This window comes from Rhipicephalus microplus, chromosome 3 (assembly GCF_043290135.1).
Source record: "Rhipicephalus microplus isolate Deutch F79 chromosome 3, USDA_Rmic, whole genome shotgun sequence".
Taxonomy (NCBI): domain Eukaryota; kingdom Metazoa; phylum Arthropoda; class Arachnida; order Ixodida; family Ixodidae; genus Rhipicephalus; species Rhipicephalus microplus.
In genome coordinates this window covers 95,175,273-95,180,522 of record NC_134702.1, presented here as the reverse complement: position 1 = coordinate 95,180,522, position 5,250 = coordinate 95,175,273, and positions in this window count along the sequence as shown.

Here is a 5,250-nt window from a genome sequence, read left to right as displayed (position 1 = left end):
GATCTGCGGGAGAAAAATGATATCTGAAATTTAACGTCCCAAAACCACCATATGAATATCAGAGACGCCGTAGTGGAGGGTTCCGAAAATTTCGACCACCAGGGGTTTTTAACGTTCACCCGAATCTGAGCAGTCATCGCAGCCAGGATTTGGTTCCGCGACCTGCGGGTCAGCAGCCTATGCGGGAGAAAAATGTTGCGTAATTCTGGCAGAAAACCTATACCGCGCCAGTGAGAGCTTGATAGAACTACCTATATCACATGTCGCATTGACATGCAGAATAAAATATTTCCGTTTTCACTCTAGGAAAGCTGCCGGAATAATAGTAAACCTTATTCATTCCTCCATTTTTTCTCATACGAGATAATCGCAATTTATGTATGTATGTATGTATGTATGTATGTATGTATGTATGTGTGTATGTATGTATGTATGTATGTATGTATGTATGTATGTATGTATGTATGTATGTATGTATGTATGTATGTATGTATGTATGTATGTATGTATGTATGTATGTATGTATGTATGTATGTATGTATGTATGTATGTATGTATGTATAATTAGCCAACGAGCGTTCTGGTTCTTGTCAGTCACAGCCAAGGAGCGAGCCAATGAGAATGAGCGAAATGACATTATCATTGCCCACGGCAGCCAAACGCGCAACCTCCGAAAGTGTTGGCCCTGCCACGGTGGTCTAGTGGCTAAGGTACTCGGCTGCTGACCCGCAGGTCGCGGGATCAAATCCCGGCTGTGGCGGCTGCATTTCCGATGGAGGCGGAAATGTTGTAGGCCCGTGTACTCAGATTTGGGTGCACGTTAAAGAACCCCAGGTGGTCAAAATTTCCGGAGCCCTCCACTACGGCGTCTCTCATAATCAAATAGTGGTTTTGGGACGTTAAACCCCACAAATCAATCAATCAATCCGAAAGTGTTGTGCTGCTAGTTTTGTTACCGCACGCGGTGGCTGTTCTCCGTCCACTCTCTTCTGTAGGTATGTATCGATGTGAGATTTACCAGAGGGATGGTTGGCGATCATGCCCACAGTGGGATCGACTGCTGAAATGGGACAATAGTTTGTCGGCGTGTTGTAGATAATGTAAAACGTACATGCCATGGCAACCAACTAAACATTTATAAGCATTATTATAGCCTGCATGAAACCAGCCACGTATTACACATTTTGTGCCATATTGCTGTGGATATAAATATACGAAGGGGAATCACTCAGATGCCTCATTAAACTTCAAAATTAACCTTTGCCGCTGGCGGAGCCAACACAACTGATATAAAAAGGCTATCACACAATGACGTCACATATTGATGTCATCATACGACATCGACTTGTTCTAAGGTGGGACAATCTCGGAGACAATACAAAACCAAGAGGCATGCAGGAAGCTTCCAGTGCCTATGATCTTGGAGGCTGTGCTTAATCCCGTTGGCGTATATATACAAGGAAGCTTCCAGAAAGTAGAAGGAGCTAGTACATCGACTCAGAAGAAAAAGAAGCTGGCTTTCACCTCGAGTTGTATAAAGAGAATGCGTGAGGAACACTCATAAGTAATTATAACATGCCAAAATTTGCCAAGTAGTATGACGTTGAATACGATGTTGCGATTATTCCTGAACCAAATCGCTCTCCTTCACAATCCTCTAGCAGCATTTCATGAAAGTAGCACTTTTTTCATGAAGGTCGAATAGAAGGCAGGGACCTATGTGAGACAAGCAATGACTTAGTTTCTTCCTTGTTGTTACACCTAAGAAAATCAATATACTGCAATTAGTCAATTTTATGCCGCGAAACCAGTGGATCGACTCTAAGGATAACTGACACCATCGTGTGACCAGGAAGTGTTACCTGGAGGCTTGTCACACACATTATCGGCTGACGTCTGGGTAAGGAGAGATGACGCAAATACTGCAAGCAAGCACAATAAGTACATCATGACGGCGCATTCTAATAAACTCGTTCAAAGATTCTCGGATCACCTGCTCCACGAGCGTGTCAGCGCTTTCGATTATCGGCTGGCATGCCTGTTTATCCAACTGCAGATACGCGTGCAAAAAACCGAACAAAACCTTGTGATTGGGTTTGCATAGCGATGAAGAATGTGTGCGAATCTCTGTCGCACTGTTCGGTGATTTCGACGGTTTCATTGCCACTATTTTACAGCTGGTGAGTGCAACATCTCACAGCTGCTAGCGTGTCCACAAAGGGTCCATCAGTTTCCTCTTCAACGCTGCGCGAAACACGGCATCCTTAATTTAAAAAGACCTGCAGTAGAAACCAAAACTATCCTGCATTACCATTGAAATGACTGACTAACACCCACCACAGTGGTGTTGTCTTTATGGTACTCTATACTGCAGACTTCAAAGGTCACGTGGTCGAAGCTCGGTCATGGCGGCCACAATTTCGATGGAAGCAAAGATCTTGAGGTTTGTAGTTAAATATAGCGATATATGTTAAGAAACCCCCGATGGTCGTAATTTCCGGAGCCCTGCACTAAGGCGTCCCTCATAATCATATTGTGGTTTCGGCACGTTAAACATAAGCAATTACAATCACTTAGCAGCAATGATGTTGCACTGATTGCTGAGGTGGTGATGCTAGCTAGGGCCCTAGCTGAAGTTGAGCCATATCAGATGAAGTGAGGTCACAAATTATCGCCTAGATATCGTTGCGTACACTTAACAGAAGACGGTTGTACCATGGGGAAGACGAAATCATTGACAGAGCAAGGCATTCGAATATAGAGCCAACTATGACTGTCAGCTAAATATGGTGCAGCATCCAGCCAACAGTAACTCATTATAACGCCGATATGAGGCAACAACGCCACAGCAGCGAGTGAACCAGCGAAGCGACAGTCTTGATGTGTATCCCTTCATTAGAATAGAAGCTTTGATACCAGCACGCAAAAAGGTGTAAGCCGCCTGCAGAGGTCTGTGAACTGTCTGAGCGAATTCAGGATCCACGCAGTACTATTTTCACTCCATGGGCCTTTCGCACTACGAAAAGACAGCAGGCGCGCTCACCTCTCACGTCATCACCAATGTGTCGTGTGCTTTGTTAAGCCACAGTACCACGAAGTCGGTCATATTTGTTGTCAGCGATAAGACCACCATCTGAATAGATTATGTCAGGACATTAACACTCCTTTATGATCCTTTAGAAACTACCAGATTACTTTCCTACTTTAAGCATATCCAGGTTTTCTGGTTTCTCTGTTAACTCGCTCTCATCCTTTAAAAGTGGGACACTCCTGTCAAGTTTTGAATTTTGACGGCGGTAGAGAGACAAATTATAATATTTTGAATGATCGCACATGGAGCTGGCTCTGTGCTATCACACTGTTACTAATTGGCAAAGAAAGTTGTGTACTGTTGCTCACTAATTAAAGCCTTAAAGGTCAATGCACTTTAGAGAAGCAGGTAGAGCGTGAGCTTGCTGTAAGCACTGATTCTCCTTTTTGAATGACGTAATGTGGTGGGCAATTTGTTTGCATGCTTGAGATTGCAAAGGAGGGATAGCGAATGAATCCAGTGAGTTGCCTATATAACTACAGCTATGCAATGGCTGACAAGTCCAGCCATGCTCTCGAAATAAGTAAGGCCAGAACGCCGCCTCCTCCCTCCTCCTTTGTGGTAGCCTTTCTGACTCCTTTTCGCTAGGAAGCCAGCCAATTCGCTTAATTTCTGCGCGTGCCGCACCAATGGGCAGCCTTCGCACTCTTCCACTCGAACAGAAAGCAAACGAATAAGTGTGTAGTGTTGGCGACTGAGACTTCAGAGGGAACTTGACAGTGATGGCAGAAATGTCGCACAAGACTCCCGCTGAGTCCATTATGGGAAAGCCTCATATGACTACAAAATGAATGTTTTCTTGTATGCACAAAATATTTTTTGCGGACACCGCAAAGGACTTTTATTAACAGGTTTTGTACTAGGGCTATAACGGATCTGTTGAAAATTGCTCAAGATAAAAATTGCAGTTTTACAAAAGATGAAACCATACCAACTCGGCACTGTTCGGGCAGGTACCGGTTTATCGTGATGATAATTTTCTATCTGCAGCACACGCAAGACCTCGACCTGAAAGGGCCCTGCAACGCTTTTTGAGCAAGGTCAGAAAACACTGCCAGTCAGTACTAGAAGGCTAGAGACTCACGAGAATACGCGAGCCAAATATAGCGCTTGCAGCACGCGGCCTAGAATTCGCAATAAATTATGAAAGTCAGCTAAAACTTGCTTTCTCTTTTTAGCACAAATGACAAAAGACGCTCAAGAATCAATCGTAGAAGGCCATATATCAGCCATTGGTTGATTTAAACATGGCGCACTCGGTCGTTACAGGGATTACCGCGGGAGGATGCGACGTGTCCACGTGGGCGCGCGCGATCACACTAAAAAAGTCACGTATTCGACGGAAAAAACAGTGCAGAAGGTCACGATACAGGCGTGACCTTTTTTTCTTTGCCCCTGCTATTGTTCCCTGCTTAGCTACCAGCGCTTTTGTCGGGACGAGAGAAGAGAGACTGCGATTGCAGCGTGCGACAAATCCTTGTAACTCCACTCGTACTGGACGGATTCTTAAAATGATTGCGGCGTTGAATCCGTCCGGCAACAAACTCTTCTAGTGAATCCATTCCATAGCTACATGAAAAAGTGTTTCGGGGTTTCCTTAAACAGTCCTTCTCTGACGTCCGAAAATACAAATAAAAGATAACGAGCCCATTATGCTCTCCTTCTATTTCTCAAGTTTCGTAGTCTCTTCTTTTAGGTATCTCAGAGAGCGCATTTCGTTATGTCTAAGAGAGGTCATTAAACAAAAATGAAAGCTGGCCTTGTGTGTACTGATGTGAGCTTTCACTGCTCATGCTTTTGAACACCTGTAATTGTCCACGTCCAGACACTAAATGAATGTTTATATTAGAAATTATAGCCTGAATATAAACAAAGGGAATCAAAAGTTTTCATCACTGTCATATCTTACGCGGTCACGTTAATGAGTTTGTTTCGTACAAAATAGAGAACCAGCATCGCGGCGTAATCAGCGAGCAAGAAATCTAATCGGATAGATGAATTGATGGGAGATGGACGGACGAAAAACTTTATTCAACTTCTGCAGAATGCTTCTTACCCCGCAGCGGGACACGCTTCTTGTTGCTTGCAGGCCAGTGAACGTGACGAAAAAAGGTGGGCTTCTAAGCGGACGCAAACCCAGCTTGCGCTAAAGTACGCCA